The sequence below is a fragment of the Aulostomus chinensis genome, chromosome 11 (genome assembly GCF_037954235.1).
Source record: "Aulostomus chinensis isolate RoL2024-O1b breed Wild chromosome 11, RoL_Achi_v1.0, whole genome shotgun sequence".
Lineage (NCBI taxonomy): Eukaryota > Metazoa > Chordata > Actinopteri > Syngnathiformes > Aulostomidae > Aulostomus > Aulostomus chinensis.
Window position 1 is genome coordinate 6,607,453 of NC_141330.1, and position 17,548 is coordinate 6,625,000.

At 40.5% G+C, this 17,548-nt stretch overlaps 1 long non-coding RNA gene across 2 annotated transcripts in view; it reads left to right on the forward strand.

Moving 5' to 3' along the window:
- The window catches only part of LOC147253018 (uncharacterized), a 173,716-nt gene that overhangs the window by 59,826 nt on the left and 96,342 nt on the right, over positions 1-17,548 (forward strand). Inside the window, exon 4 of one of the 2 annotated variants that reach the window (XR_015118399.1) lies at positions 880-1,300. The exons of the other annotated variant lie outside the window; for it this stretch is intronic. This is a non-coding gene — a long non-coding RNA (uncharacterized LOC147253018). Of the gene's footprint in view, positions 1-879; positions 1,301-17,548 lie in introns of those variants that run through there. 2 annotated transcript variants of the gene reach the window in all.

A 17,548-nucleotide genomic window follows, 5' to 3' on the forward strand; every position in this document is an offset into this window, starting at 1 on the left:
CCTTACAAGGAGTTACAGGCATGGTTTTGGTGTGACAACAGTGAGACTGATAGGTCAAAAATAACAATGGTGGCTCCTGAAGAGGTTGTAGTGGATGCTTCTGTAGCATCAGTTCTATCAGAACTGAAAATGGTTGTCATTTTTCATAACTAGTTTGCGTCAAAAAATTGTTTTTTGCTCTGGAACATCTTTCTTCTTGGCTTATGTTACTTATAAAATATTTGTTTTAATTGCAAGATACTTATGTAAATGTTTGAACAGTCTGTGGTGTGACAGCCAACCAACACAGATTCTTCCCTTTAAAACATTTACATTGCATTCCCCTGGCAGGCTGTCGTTCTGATAACCCTCCCTCAACAGCAAAAAAAAGTCTTAATATAACTACATAATAGAGCTGACATGATGCTGGCACCCAGCTGCAGAGGCTATGCTGTTGTCATACATGACATGCTGCTATTTCTCATTATTGTTATTTGCACAAACTACACTTACAGATTTAGTTTGGTTACAATATAGATCGTGTTTCCTGACATCTTTTTATTACTGATCCCTGACTATGAGATAGTGGGCTGATAACACATTTGTATTGGATCAGCACAGCCTCAACTATGATCCAGAGTTAGGTGTGTGTGTGTGTGTGTGTGTGTGTGTGTGTGTGTGTGTGTGTGTGTTTTAGGTACATCCAAAACAAGGTTTTCTTTGTGAGGTGACAGAGGTAGCTAAGCCAGTAAACAATGATGACAGTAATCATATGTGTTTTTGGTGCTATGCTTCATCACCTGTCCAACACAAAGACTTGTTAAAGGACAAATGATTCTTAATAAAGCATATTCTTTCTCCTCATCTCTCTCTCCCTCGTTGTGTCTCTGCTCCCTCCAGCCCTGCCCCCACCTGAGGAGGCCAGGTTGCCTGGCCGTGGGGCGGTGGGATTGGCCGGCTCCACGCTGAGATTGATTACCCCTCTAATCTTAAGACTGCCAGTGTGTCTCCAGGGTGAAAACTCCGGCATGAATCCCCCCTCTGTCTCAACTCCCACCCTTCCTCTGTCTCTGCATCTCCTCTGTCCCTCTTCTCCATCCCCTTCATCCCTCTGTCCCTGTGCTGCCAGAGGCACTGAGGGACGACACTAAGTCACAGCTCCAGACAGGGCCACTCGCTCGCACTGCCTGCCTTGTTCTCCATATGTCACGGCAAATGGGGCTCCTGTGGACTTTGCCATGGACTCACAGGGGAAAAAAATGACACGGGGAGGTGGATAGTTGGGATGTGCAGAGAGCCCAGTAGTTTTATTTCTGTGTGTATTTCTTTAGGCAGTAAAATTGTTTTTTATTTGTGCTGGAAATAAAGTGAAAATAGGTGTAACAATTGTGTTTTTGTTGCACTTATTTTTTGGAGATATCAAATCATTAATATGAGTTCTTCCTCTCTTGTATTTTGTTGATATATTGTGATTTATAATAAAGAAGTGCACTGCTGTGCAAGTTCAGCAGTTTTATATAGATGTACAGGAGGAAGATGTACAAAAGAGAGGAAGGAAACTTGAAATATATATTTATTGTCCAAAACATATCAGCATAAAGTATCAGTCATTGCTCGCGTTGATATAGTTCCTGGAAAAACCCATATCAGTCGGCCTCTTATGTGAACAGAACTTGCAGGTGACTGAGGCAGTAAAATATGTCTGACTAATCTCCTACTCCCTTTCAAGCAAACCTGTATTTTGTACATCGAACAGCGAAACGGCTTGAAGATCTCCCAGCTTTTGTGCAACTTGTTCAGATGTTAGAAACACTAAATCTCATAAATGAAAAAAGACCCAGAGCTTATTCTTTGTTCTTGGGTGTTGACGTGCTTTGTGTCTTAGCTGTGTTCACACAGGGTTCATTGAGGGGTACAGGCGATGACATGACACACTACCAGTTACATTATCTCGACATCGAGGACACAAGATGACAACTTGTAAAGGTGACAATTGGGCTTTGTGATGGTACGACTTGTCATCCATATGCTGTTGAAACGTTTTCTGTCAGTGCCACTTCCAGCTCTTTAGAAAAACTTCCTCAGTGGTTGGGTGGTGACATTACCTTTCACAATGTCACTTTGGTATTCAACGTCTCTTGTTAAGGCTGATTTATTTATGACGAGAGTGGGAACAGAGTGGAAACCCAATGACAGGACAATTAGCACTGACGAGATTCTGCACTTACGAGTTGGAGAACAAAGTGGGAATAAAGAAGAATCTGTGTTAATGTGTTATTCTGTCTATTATAGTAACTGAATGGCTGGCTCTGTGTGTGTGTGTGTGAGAGACTGTGTGAATGTTACAGGCTGAGCATTTAGCAGACATACTGTATGAACGACTGATGTACTGATCAACCAAGAATCAGAATTTTCGTCATGGTTAAGGAAAGTTTGACTGTACACACACCTCACTTCCTTTCCTGAGTCTGAGACTGAAAACAGTTCTTTTGGTCCTTACCAACCCAAAGAACAGTTTTAATGTTCCTTTTTGGAACATTTTCCCAACTTTATCCCCATTTTTGTCCCCAATTGTACTCTACCAATCCACCCCATCAAGCTGTACGTCTCCCAAAGAGGTGCCTTGCCTGACCAGAGAGGGCGCTGGTGCAGTGACTTGGACAAATAACCTTTTCTTTCCTTCTGGCTCTCTGAGAAACTTTGAGCATTTTTCACATTTTCTTGACATTTTATACACTAAACGTTTGGATCGTTCAGTGATCAGTAGTTTTCAGCAGATTAACGGATTATTACAATAATCTTTGGAACTCAGCTGCCAGAGTCCTAACGCTACACATTACCCCCACCCTCATCCATCTCCACTATATCCCAGTTATTTCCTGCATCTACATCAAAATTCTCTTCTTTACCTATAAATCTCTCCAAGCCCTTTTCCCCCCTGTACCTGTCTGAGTTCTGTCACTTTTACATTCCATCCTGTAACTTGTGGTCATCTGAAAAGGACTTGCTCTCCACTGCAACACAATATATACTGTATAACAAAAAGAGCAACAACTGAAAACCTGATGAATTAAGCTTTTAGAACCTCTAGTTCCTTTAACCCTCAGCTTTCTTTTTATTTAGCTATTTTTGGTTGAGTAGTGTCAATGAAAGTCTGCTGCTTTTTAAAAAAAATGACATTTAGTCTTTCAAAAGCTCTATAGAAAGTTATTTTTTTTATTGTTACTAGTTGTACCCCTAGCCTTGTATACATTACAAAAAAGGATGAACATAACCCTTGTGGCGAACGGTTTGTGTGGCAACCTGTACTTTTGATTCTTGGCCGTTGAAAGAGGAATCAAGGAGGTTGGTTTTCATATTTTTAAGATGGTAAGACATGGTGATTAATAGTGTGATAATAGTGGCCATTGAAGGTACATATATGAGGCAATATTTCATGTTCTTTTGAAGAAACACACTTTCAAGGTTGAATCTTTCTGTTGACTAATCCGCCTGAACCAGAGCTGGAGTCTTTACACACAGGATGAGTAATGCTTAAAAGCTAAGTTCATTTCATACATATGAGTGCGTCGCCAAAAGCACATGGAAAGGTCCAGACAGCCATCAGGCGGCTCTTTCAAGTGCTCTTTCAGGCCACCATGGACTGCCCACACATAGGTACTCACAAACACACACTTGAGAAAGTCTTTGAGGGCACTGTTTTCTAATTCACCTCTGCACCTGTTTATACCTTTTCCCCATTCTTCCTTTTTTCCATGTCTGAGTGAGTCCGAGTCAAAGGGAGAAAAAAAAAAAAGCAAAGAAAAAAGCGTGGGTGAATCTGAGCAGAGAAACATCCTCTGGGTCTTTTTCCTTTTTTAAAAGAACTCCTCCAGATCTCATGTTTTATTCATGAAGGAAGGCTCAGGCGTGATACATCCTGGCATGACAGGCAGAGTCCATCTTTGTTTGGGAAACGTGGATCGGACCGGACCAGGGGTGATATGCCAGTCCCCATCAGGGCCCCAGGGTGCCGCAGACTGGTCAACAGCTGGGAGCGAAACCAACCCTTTTATTGGAACCAGAGCGTGGTTAATTAAACAAGTTCCCCTCGGTCAGAAAGCAGCTGGAGTCGGTTTACTCCATGTGCCAGTCAATGCCAAGCTGACTGGAAGGCACACTCCAGCACACAAAGGAAGAGGAGCTGTGACAGTGTTCTTCAGCATAGGAATGTACAGAGAGCACAAGAAACGGGAGAGGATGTTTCTGTTTTGAAACATTCAGATTTAAAGATTTTTGCGCTCAGAAGAAGAGTGGGATGTGTTTGCTTTTTTGCTCACCCACATCCTACTGTAAGCATCAGTCCACAACCCACACCCTTAAACCTAAGTCCATAGCTTTATGCGTGAACACATGACGAACAAATTCAATTTGTCTAAGGCTGTGCACATCTGCATACTTACATTACAGACATGCAGGCGCAAACACAGCCACAAACAAACTCTTAACGAGTGAAATCTTGTCAACCAGAGCACCGAGTAAAGATTAGGCATCCATGTCCGCCTTCACAGCCTAAGATGTCGTGGTCAAACCTGGGGCGATTTCAGGGATAGTTGATGGAGCGACTGTGAGAGATGTATTTCGAGTGCTAAATCTGTGGAAGGGTTGCAAACTGGGGGAGGGTGAGACAGAGAGTGAGATAGAAAGAAGGGGGGAAGCTGGGTACAAAATAGCCAATTTCATAGTACACATGTGGATTAAATTTCCTCCTTTGAAAGCGCTCCGGAATGCCCATGTACCAATTACGCCCTGGCGGTACAGGCGGGAGTTGTGGGGCCATGTTTTTGGATGTTCTTGTGCCTGTATATGGTTGGGCTTGCCAGATTGTCTGCGGGCAGCGTTTGTGCCTGCTTTGATTCAGTGCCAGTGAGGCCTTGCAGGCTCTTGGCACCCTGACACCTCCCATCAATACGCTGGCACTGTGCAGTAGGGGGTATCAAAAATGACCCAATTAGAGGATGGCAATATGTTCTGACAGGCAATACCTGCTTGGGTGTGTTTAACACTGCCATTTTTCCAGACTGTCTTGCACTCCGTCTTTTACTGCATGTTCTACTACATGCGCAACTCGCAGCAGGTAACAATGGCAGAGATGTGAGTGGGTGTGCCTGCCTTGACACCCTCTCTTTGTATATTTCTTTCAGCTGTTTGCTACAAACATCCTGACACTTTGCAAATGTACAGATACGAGGGGATTGGTTTTGACTAAGAACACTGTGATTAGAGCGCTCAGTGACAGAAACATTATCCACAGAGTTAGCTTGTCAGTGTTTATTGCAATGACTGACAAGTCTCTGGATCTCCCATTCTCCTTTTTATGTCTCAGTTTTTCTCTGCTGTTCTCCACCTCCCCTTGATATTCTTGATCTGCCTGTCTCTTCCACGTAGAGCTGGAATAAAGTGGAAATCCCTGCCAGCTTATGTCAGTTTGAGTCTTTTTACAGGATGATGTTTGCAGACATCCTGCTAAGTACAAAAAAAGTATTTCAGAAAAGTCATTAAATCATCTTAAATTAGAATTTATTTAATTTCACACACATTTGTTAGTTTCTTCAGCAACAAGATATGTCTTTGATAGCCTAGAAAGCTATAGACTAAGACTAATATATATATATATATATATATATATATATATAATATATATATATATATATATATATATATTATATATATAATATATATATATATATATATATTATATATATATATATATATATAATTTACACTACCAGTTAAAAGTTTGGACATACCTTCTCATTCAGTGTTTTTGGTACTTTTTACTACTTTCTACATTGTAGATACATACTGAAGACATCAAATATATGAAGCAAGAGATATTGAAGTATGTAGCAAAAGAAAGTTTTTTTTTTAAAAGAACTGTAAATATGTTTTATATTTTAGATTTCTCAAAGAAGCCACCCTTTGCTTTGTTGACAACGCTGCAAACCCTCGGCCTTCTCTCAATGTGATTCATGATGTAGTCACCTAAAAGGGTTTGCACTTCACAAGTTTGCCTTGTCAGGGTTCATTTGTGGAATTTCTTGCCTTCTTCATGGAATTGGGACCATCAGTTGTGTTGTGCAGAAGTCAGGTTGGTACACAGCTGACAGCCCTATTTGACAACTGTTAGAATTCATATTATGGCAAGAACCAATCAGCTAAGTAAAGAGAAACGACAGTCCATTATTACTTTAAGACTTTAAGGTCAGTCAGTCTTGAAAATTGCAAAAACTTTGAATGTGTACCAGAGTTCAGTTGCAAAAACCATCAAGCGCTACGTTGAAACTGGCTCACGAGGACTGCCCTGCAAACGAAGACCAAGAGTCTCCTCTGCTACTGAGGAGAAGTTCATCCGAGTCACCAGCCTCGGAAATCGCAAGTTAACAGCACCCCAGATTAGAGCCCAGATAAATGCCACACCGACCTGTGATGGACTGGCGACACATCCAGGGTGAACTCCGCCTCTCGCCCAATGTCAGCTGGGAAAGGCTCCAGCCCCCCTGCAACCCTTAATGGAGAAGCGGTATAGAAAATGGATGGATGGATAAATGCCACACAGAGTTCTAGTAGCAGACATATCTCATCCATACCTGCTGCAATTATCTGATGAGGGAAAAAAAAAAAGATGTTAGTTCAACTGCCTTTCCACACATGTAATCAGGATAAGATACTGTATATTTATGCTGGTTTTAATAATTGATACTGTTAAAAATGAATGTAAAAAATGCAAATATTAAACCGCCAGATCTCTCCAAGACATTAAAAACCATGTCTTTAAATGATAAGTTAACACATATAATGTATTTATTGAAACCGTGTTTTGAAATGATTTCAGGAAAGCGCTGTATTCCCACGGTCTTAGATTTGGACCACGCAGTTGTGCATTTATCCCATGTCTTTCAGCTTCCCACTGATGTTATGACACACCATGATGCAACAGTCACTCTTATGATTCAGGAGTTGTCTGAAACTTATCCAAGGAAACTTGCAAAATGTTAAACAGAGAGACAAAAAAAGTGGAAAAAAAAGACATGAAAGACATGGGCAGATAGTGTTTAAACTGTGGCACTTTAGAAGTTATAAGATTCAAATGAGGGTTTTCAGGAAATCACCTGAAATAACTAGCATTTACCACATTTACAGGTTATAAGCAATGCTATTCAAATGGATTGACTTTTCTAAACAAGACCCCGATGATGTTCCCCGCTCATTTATATTAGGCCAAAATGTCAATTAATTTTATTTAGTCGTATCTTGCGTCAGATTCATTTCATTCTTATTAGATTTTATGCCTCACTTGCTCCATCTGAGAGCCGACTGTGAAGGTTTGGCAGCTGATACCCTCTGGCATTGTACTGGTTGTGTGCGGAGCCCTCACAGGTCTCGACTGGCATGTTAGAGCAAGCTGCCAACCTAGATGGGCAGTTGGCGCCAGGTCCACTCCCAGCTGGTGAGGTTCTGTGCCATTCTCAGTGCCATCAGGCTCATTTGTGAAAATACTATGAAGTGAAACCTCCTATGCGTATTTAATGAAAGTGTTACTGTGAGTAAGTAGAAATCCCACATAGAAATCTTTATTTAGAATCAAATAAAAGTATGAAGTTAAATTCCCCTCCATTCAGATGTCTCCAGTTGAGCTTCACTGTGTAGAACGGTGCAGAGTTTGACGGTCGAAGGCTGCGTACTTTTTTAAGTGCTCAATGAAAATCAGATTTAAGAGGTGGTCTTACCGGCACGATTTGTGACATCATGAATAATTCGAGGGTTGATCCTTCTCCAAAATTAAGCAATCACAAGTATCATGTAGAAATTTGAAGCCTTTGCAGCCTCTGAGGCACAAACAGTGATAATGGATTTATACATTTATTTTTTGCAGTTAAACTTGAAATTAATATTTGTGTGTGTGTATATAGTGTATATATATATATTTGTGTATGTGCGCTTATATGTATATGTGTGTATAAATCTAAATGTGTATAAGTATAAATATATATATGCATATATGTGTGTATATGTGCATGTGTATATATAATCTGTATGTAAATACATATTTAATATTTATTATTTGTTATGTATGTTCCAAACATCAAATGCAAGACGAGTCTGCATTGTCAGAAACGCATCATAGTATTTAAGTACTTTGTAACTCTTTTTCTCATCAACTAAAAATAATCAACATCAACAGTTTTTGGGTTTTTTTCGCCATTAAACTACAATTTGCATTATTTGATCAAAAAAGTTCATGTGAAGTTCAGTAAGTATGCAAAGTCATCTGGTTACTGTTACATACTGTTATAAGCTCCCTTTCTTTGCTAGGATCTCTGAAATCTTGCAATGCCGCCCTGTGACTTTTCTGTTTCTGTTCTCAGTTTTTCCCTCACCCTGAGTTTCCTTATTGGCTCTTTGAGGCACCCCTCCCCCCCCACACACACACACACATCATTTTTTCAGTGAAAAAAACTGGAAACTCCAGCTTATCTATGAGAAGTAAGACCTCTGCTAATTTGTACGACTTGCCACATTCTGCTGTGGTGCAGTTGAGTGCTTTCAGAGAGAGACTGATTCGACTTCGGCCATTATCTTTTGATAGATAAGGGCTCTGCAGGTGTTTTTCTCGTCCCTCAGGGTGTGGTTTTGAAGATGGAGGACATGTTTTTACCTGTTGACATTGATGCAATAGAAGCCAGAAGCAAGTGTACTAATGTCTATGTCGAGTCCACTCAATCCTGGTGGCTAGTGAGTGTCCTCTCCTCGCCCCAGCCACAGCCTGCGGACCTTTATAACCAAAGAGTGTGCCCACCAACCATGAGTCATTAAGGATTGTCTTTAGATGGGGCTAGGGGTCATTGTAGTGGAGGCTAATGTGAAGTCATTGGATGGACTCACAAACCAGAGCCAGTCCATTCCAAGCTGCCTGTGGGTTCTGTTGAAAAAATTGAAGCAGAAAGTGATTTTGGTTGGTTTCAGATCCCATTTGGGTGTGAATTATGAGTTTATCGTTCAATGCAGGAAAAATGTTTTGGCTAAACTATCATATTACACTGATTGCAAGCCAAAAACTAAAGTTATTTATCTTACAGTGATTTCTGTAGGTGTGTTTTGGATGGGAAGAGTTCATAAATACTGTGGGGGGATTACACTTTGCAATTAATTAGAATAAATCCTTTCAGTGTAGTTTTTACTAGATTTAAAAGCCTGAAACTTGACCATTAACCTCCAAATGGATGTGCAACCCTTCCCCTTTCCAAACACAATGTGCCACAAAAAGCACTGTAAAATGAAATGATGAGTTTTAAATGTCTTTTTTAAGGGAAACTCAATTAGCAAAATGTTTTTTTTCCTCCCCTTTTTGCAAAGAGCCCTGCATTAGCACCAAGGCTGGTTATTATTTCCAGTGTGGACATCTTTACAAATAATTTCTCACTGCCTTTCCACTGCCACGATGTTCCAAATTGGGCACCAATTATGAAAGCATTAAAATGGTGGTGAGGGATTTAGGTACATTACACCACTCAATGACATTCTATTCGCCATTATGTTATTAGCAGAGTGCCACATGTAAAAAGGGCCTTTAATTGAGAAAGTGTTATAGAAAATACATTTAAAACGAGCACTGTTACCCTCCCAACCCTGTGCACTGGCAGCTGTGCCCGTCATGAAAAGCTTCTCGTCTCATGTGATTTGAGTAAAATCCCTCACTCAAGACCAACACGCACTTAGATACACTCAAGAGCAAATGCATGAATTTTTGCCTTTCTTGAAAACTCCCAGTGGAATAAAAATCCAAATACATCAAAAGACTGTTGCAGGTATTGCCATGTGCATTGTCCAGTATTATCTACATTTTCTTTAATCAGTTGTATGCTCAGTCATCCACAAACACTTATACTTGAGTTTTAAGTGTTTGTGGATTACTGAGCATACAACTGATTAAAGACAATGTAGATAATACGGGACAATGCACATGGCAATTCATTACTAGGATTTTTTTGGATCAATTTCACTGTTGTTGGCAGTAAGTCGCCATTCACTTCAAGCTAAATATGCATTGCTGGATCTTTCAGCATTTTGGAATCACTAAGAAGTCACAAAGGAGGGAAAAAAAAAACACATTTATGCACTCAAGACACCTACCTGTGAGTGCTTCAAAGGCAAAACACTTATTGGGTCAAGTTTTGTTTTAAGCCACTTTAGTTTGTAGGACCTCTCAGGTTTGAGGGCTTAAATACAGTACCCATTTGGTACCTTTAGTTTTATTAAACTGGTGCAACATCTGGAGGTCCTGTTAGGACAATGTGTGTGCTTTAATACTGGAACTTGCGTGACATGACGTGCATTACCTTTGTGGCTGGCACATGCTTTATCGTTTTCTAAATATAATTTTGATAAAAAAAATGTCTCTACCAGGTTCTAAAATGAATTTTAATTAATGACAAAAATGCTGTGTGGCAGAAAAAAAAATTGACATTGTATGCAGTTCTGGCAGCTATAGTAGGTAAAGGGAATATGGCGCTTTTGACAGGTGACTAAATGAAATGCACAGTCCCCTTTAAAAACTGCAGGATTTCTCTGCATTTTGAACAAGGTTTGAAACACAATATTTTCAGGATACAACTAAACAAAACCAGTACATTAAACACGAATCTCCTCTATTTTTTTAATCATTTTCTTCATCTGCCAAATGTCAAGAAATATGAACGATGTTTTGTTCCCTCTTCCACTCATTATCCACAAAAATCCATTGGATCGCAATGTCTTTCTTAGCCTTGACGAACTCTCCCAAACCCTGTGATATCAATTTTACTGTCTTATAAATCACGGAAAGGCTGTGTTCCACATATGTAAAGCTGTAATCAAAAATCAGAATGGAAAATGTTATTTACAAGTCTACTTTTTATGATAGCTTCAGGCATGCATTTTAGACTTCACCTAATTGGCTTGTGAAGGTTTTACAAAAGTTAAGTATTTTATTCAGTACACGGTAGGGCATACAGTCTACTGCATTAAAATCTCTGTCATGGAAAATGAAAAAAAAATAATAGGAAGGGAATTTTTTGCATGTGTCATTGCAGCTTTGAATGGTACAGATTGTTTCCTTTAAAAAAAAAAAAAAAAGTGAATCCTTTTCTAAGGTGGCAGAGTAACAGATGGGGTTTGGGTTCCGTCTTGAGCGGCACCCACACACCCCGTGTGTCATCTGTCATTACATTCAGGTCATTGTTCGGAGCTCTGTGGCAGCGTGACTGAGTTAGCCGTGGCTTGACAACTGTGTCTGTTTCACACACAGCGAGAGTATATTCAGGCAGCCTGACCACTCTCACGGCAGAATTGGTGTGGCATTGTGTGGCCCAATTGAGTTTCCCAATAGTAGGGCCAACAATTTGTCCAGTAAGGGAAAATAGAATAGACCACACAGAAAATAGAACAGACATTTGCTTTGGCTTTGTTAAATACCATACGAACCAAAGTGTGAAAACCGTTATGTTCTGAAGAATCTCTTTGTATGTTGCCTGCTGTCAGACATGTTTTTTTTTTAAATATATACAAGATATGTATGATGTTTACCGTGTAACAAACAGAATATCTGTCAGGACAACATACAGAACAGCTTGAAGTTGCACTGCATTATAAAGGGATTTTATTTATTTTAAATGGACTATTCATCGTTTCACTTACCTGGGGCAGAGAAGCACTGTTGGTGCATGACACAGGATAAACGACATTGAAGCAGAATAAACAATGAAGGGACAGACCTACGCAACTGGATCTGCTTGCTGTAGGAATGGAGGAGCCTGAAGGAAAGGTTGTTTCAAAATAACATCACCTCTTTGTCAAGTAATTAGGTATCAATATGAGATTATGACCATTTTTGCATACTCCTTGAATGCAGTTCCTGCCTCAACTCAGTCCTCATGTACGGTTGCAGGAATGAGTCCTACAACCTGGAAATCGTTTGTTGAACATCTAGGTCCCATGACTGTGAGAATTTTCAATGAGTTTAGGCTTAAATGGTTGAAAATAGCATCGTTAGTCACACAAGTTCAGGATATTTGTGCATTTTGAAGCTTTTTAAGTGGCTAAAAAGACAACAGTGGTTGTCGTGGATATTAACCATCACACCAAAATCTGAAGTGTGAAGCTTGTTGAAGTGAGGTGCAGTGTGTGTGTAGGTTGTTGTTGTTATAGCATAAATTTTGTACCTCTAAGGTCCTTTTATGCGTGTTTATTATGAAAAAAATACAGAAGTATCAGCTTATTTTTGGTAATAACCCAAAATTGTGTGACTAGGCACATAAAAAAACCCTGATCTTTCATGGAACAGCAAGATGACTCAATAAAGGACTCTAACCGTTGAACAAGAACAAAACTGTATTACTACTGGAGCTTTTTCATGCAGACATTGCTCTATGAGCTCTTTATGCTGCTTATTATTGAGTTGAAGGAAATGTAGCCACCACTTTTCTGTCAATCACTTTTGCTGATTGTAACAAGAGCTGCTCTGGACAGTCGGGGATGCACGTTCCAGCATCCGCTGTATTAGATCATAATGTAGCTGCCAGACCTGATGGCACTCTATGAGGAGTACTGGTTAGCCAGCTGGCAAGCCAAAACTTCACAAGTCTGACATGCGTCTTTGGCTACAGTTACACACTGCTTGGCAAAACCAGAGGTTTAGCAACTGGACACATGGGAGATATTCAAGAACTCAAAAGTCAACTTTGGTGCAGTAGCCTTCGTTACTCATTTTCACTCATTTCTGACCTTAGCAAACAGTCCTTTAACAGGGTCTCTTATACGCTTCAACTTGAGCATAAATCCTGCATAAGCATTTTGATTGTTTAAACCAGGGGTGGGGAACCATGTGCCATGGAGGGCCGTGTGTATGCAGGTTTTCCTTCCAACCAAACACTTCAACAGGTGATTCTACTGATTAACACACCTTCAGCCACAGAAGAGTGTTAATCAGTAGAATCACCTGTTGAAGTGTTTGGTTGGAAGGAAAACCTGCATACACACGGCCCTCCATGGCACATGGTTCCCCACCCCTGGTTTAAACATTTACGCTTTGTGTAGAGTTTCACGAACAAGCTGTTTAACTGTGAAACTAAATCTGTCTTTACTGTATATGACACGTCATCAGTCATCCATAGGGACTGAACCTGGTCTAGCTGGCTCATCAGTTTTGAGGAGGTCCCACTATTTGAACATACACCAGCAAGCACCTCGTGTTGATTCACATACATACAGTCAAACTAGTTTCTCACATTACGACACAAACATGCTGGAGGTTCACTGATAACTTTGGGTGTTCACATTGCAGTGTTGTCCTGTTGGTCTGAGGTGAGCTCGAAAACAGATTGTCTTTTGTTACACAACGTGACTGCCACTTATGTGGAAATGTAACTTAGAAAATTACAAGATATTTAGTTACAATGTGTTGCTTTTGTGTACTAATTTATCACATTGAAAGTTCAAGTCTTTAGGGTATCAGGCACAGAAGGATGTGAGAAAGTATTTATACTTGACAACCTGGGGTTAAAGGTGTTGTCAGTAGTAAGTACTGTTGACTGGGAAAATCACCTGAGAGCCTTCAACAAATGTCATCTTCAAAACTGAGGAGGGTGGTGGAGATGAAGGGTCCTCCAGAATCTAAAACCAGCACAGTTGAAACACTCTCACAAAAAGCAGAAATAATATCTCTTATGTGTCAATTGTTTTGAAGCACTTTAAAAGGAACATCACCTCACCAGAGTGTTCTGAATACTAACACAGGTACGCGTCACACTGTGTACTGCCTATTAAATGTGCTGATGGTTAACATGTTATAACACTCATTTCATCCATCCATCACATCCTCCTTTCTTCTGCCTGGCCTCTCATGGTGCTTGATGGGACAGGTTGTTATTGATGCTTTGAGAGTTTAGACTTTTCAGATGCATCTCTCTTTGGCCTTGCTCCAGACCTGTGGGGGTCAGGGCTACTGCATTGGCTGCTGATTATATACGTATGCATAAATCTAGCTACACGCTGGCCCGCCGTTATGTTCATCTATGTGTTCTCAATGGATGTGTGTCAGAGAGAAATGAGTCTGCATGTCGTTTGCATCCGTGTTTATCAGAACAGTTTATATGTTATGATGTTTGCACATCGTTAGGTGTGTAAACCTTGGGATTAAGATAGACTAAATGATTATCCGATTCAGTGTTGGCCTTTGCATAATTGTTAGAATATCTTGTAATAGCTTGATATTATTGTAAGGCCAGAGTCACTGACGTGCAGTATGTCAATGTAACGATGGCTGGTTCTGGTTCAGCGTAGTGCTTCAACTACACGTTTTATATTCAGTTGAATAAAATAAATCCTTTGAAATCCATTTATTAATAAGAACTATTGACCTGCAGTATTGACTGAAGCTCAAGGGCCTGAATCAAATTAAATCTTTTAACCTTGTGCCTGCGAAGTAGTATGAAGTCAGATATACCACAAGAAGCAGGCAGAAAAACATCACAATAATATATATTTCTACACATGTTCAGTAAATTGCATGTCTTGTTTATATTTTAGCATCACCTTCAAACAGTTTAAACTTTCTGGTAGTTCTCCTTCCATTACTATCGTTTACTATTTTTTTAAAATTATTTTTCCTTCTATAATTGTGACAAAAGGACTGTTCCCTCTCTTTTCACACTGCACGACCTTCCACCAACGGCTAGAGCCACATTTTCTTTGTTTGTGTGTGTGAGCGAGGCTCTGCCTTTCACTACTGGTTAGAGGGTTAACACCTCTTTCAGGTTAAGCTCTTTTTTTTTCAACTAAAAAAAAGGGGCGAATGGCAGCATTTTTGTTCTCTCCTCCCTCCTTGCTTTGCTTTGCCTTTCCCCACTCATCTGTCAATGAAAGACACAGTTTTACCACAAGGCATTGTGTGTTTAGCGGTGGTGCCAGTAACTGCCATTAGGGTGCAGGGAGGCAAGGGGATCCACCCCCTTTGAACTGCTGCCAAGCCAGCCAGCTTGCACCTTCTTTAATAACTTCCCCCGAAGGCACTTCCTCCTTTTTCTCTCCCTCCTCTCTTCTCCCCCACCCCTTCTCTCATTCACTCCCGCCTTCTTGCTCCCCCCATTTTTTTAAATAACTGCTGTTTTCACAGGTAAAGCTGTGATGCTGATAAGAACGGGAAGGCTGCTTTTAACTGACAGCCTGAAATCAGTTCTCTGAAAAACACACACAAGCCAATAGAACATGCTTCCAGAAGGGAAAAAAAAAGATTTTTTCGCCTTTATTAAAAATCAGTTTAACATGAGAATGTGCTATTTTATTTAATATTTGACAAGATATTTTTTGTTCCTACTTTTTCATTAATTTGTGATCATGAGACATAACTTGTTCTCACACCATTTACGTTTCAAATCGTGGAAGCAAGTTAGGTCTCATGGACACAGATTAGTCCAATTTAACTGCTGTTTTCACAGGAACAGACATTGAAGGAACAAGATATAACTCATGGCCACAAATTATTCAAAGTGTGTGGCACCAAAATATTATTTCTCTGTCTTTGGCATAAAGAAACAACCTTGGAGCTGAATAATAAAGTTGGAGAACAATATTTTGAGTTTATTGAAATTCACACTGGTGTGTGTGTGTGTGTGTGTGTTCTCAAAATTGGACGTGCAAAATCAATCACATTCACATGTCGCACACAATTGCCATTTTTAAACTGCACTTTTAATCAATAAAATTGTGAGAGACTATTCTTTGGACTAAAATCTACAAATATTTATGAGTACATAAAACTACTGAAGGGAGCAGAAATAAAACATAGACAGACAATTGGGAAATAACGAATAAAACTGAAGATGGCATTGTAATTTTTGCCTGCCTGGTCCTTTTTCTCTCTCCCAGCCAGCCCTCACAGGACAGGGTTAACTCAGACCATAAAGGCACTCTGTGAATTCAGCGTCTGTCAGTTCAACTGTACAACACCATGGCCCCGGGACAGACAAGCTGGAGTGGAGAGGTAAAGAGAAAAAAGGCAGAGAGACCTGGCTAAAAGCACAGTAGGCAAAAGGTGTCATATTAAGGGTGTGTAATACACTATGTCACCTCAATGGCGTATGGTCCATTAAGGCTATAACCTCATACACTCTGGCGTTTATTTTGTCGCTAGGGATTATTTGGAACAAACGGGATTGCCGGGAATGTGCAATTGTTTGTGTATGCTTGCATTCAGTTTGAGAGTGTTGAAAAATTCATTGTCTATTTACAGTAGTGTGTGTCTGTGTGTGTGTGGCCTGATGTATATTATCTCCAGGATATTTCTCTCCCGGCCTCCGTTTTTTTGTACATGTGCTCTCGGTGTATGTGAGTACATATGTATGGCGTGTCAGTGTAGGAGAGGATGGCGGGTTGGTGAAGAGAGGAGGGTGATGGTGGGCGGGGGTGGATTGAAAATTAGAATGTAAATACAGGCGTGAGCTCACACCCTACCCCACCCTACCAGCACCACCATCACCTCCTCTTCTCCTCCTTCTCCTCCTGTGTGAGGGTAAGCCAGCAAGGGGGTGACCTTGCCCACTGTAATTAAAGTGAAACACCTTGACTTGTCACCATTGCCTGAGACAGCTTAAATCTCCCTAATGTAAATGGAGGCTGCTGCTGACGTGCTGCTAGGCATGGCCGCGGAGAAGATACAAGCTCTGGTGATCCATCTCTTTTCCAGTCCACACACACATGCACACACACGCATGCACACACTCTCTCTGTCTCCTTTTTTTTCCCTTTTTCTCACTCTCGATTTTTCTGACGCACGCACACACACACACACGCACACACACACACACACGCACACACACACACACAACTGTGCACAACCTTTGTCTCCTCCGTCTTTCATAAACGCCCTCCTTCCTCTCTCTCCTCACACACATCCTTGGCATTCAACAAACCCCACCCCATCTTTCTGTCCATTGCTTTTATTTATTTTACACCCCAGACAGCACAGTGCTTGCCTTTACAGTAGCAGAAGCCTCATGGGAAAGCTCAGGTGTTTTGGTGGAAGGAGGCAGAAAGATTCGGTGAAATTCTCAACAAAATATCAACAAAGTTATGAATTATTAAAGTGAACCGTGTTTAGAAGTTAATTGATGTTAAATAGTATTTTATTAAGTGTATGTTAGACTCTCTGTACCAACCACCTTTGCGTTGGCATCAGATTGGGGTGACAGACTAAGGTCACCCACTGCTTATACTTTCTTTGGGAGTAGGGGGATGAGATGGTAATTAGCAGTGAAATTCCATTGCCTTTGCCCTTCAATTAAAGCTCTGTAATACAAAAGTGCTGTTTACCATTCTGTCTTGGCCTCCATTAGAAGTCATGGCAACACATTGCTTAAAGATGGCCCACTAAATTCCAGGCTCATTTGCAGGTTAGGGAACCGGGGACTGCCTGCAACAACAACAGAAGCAGGGCCAGGGGCTCTTGCCAAAAAATTGCCTCTCTGAATGGCACCATGGCATGTGAAAGAATGCT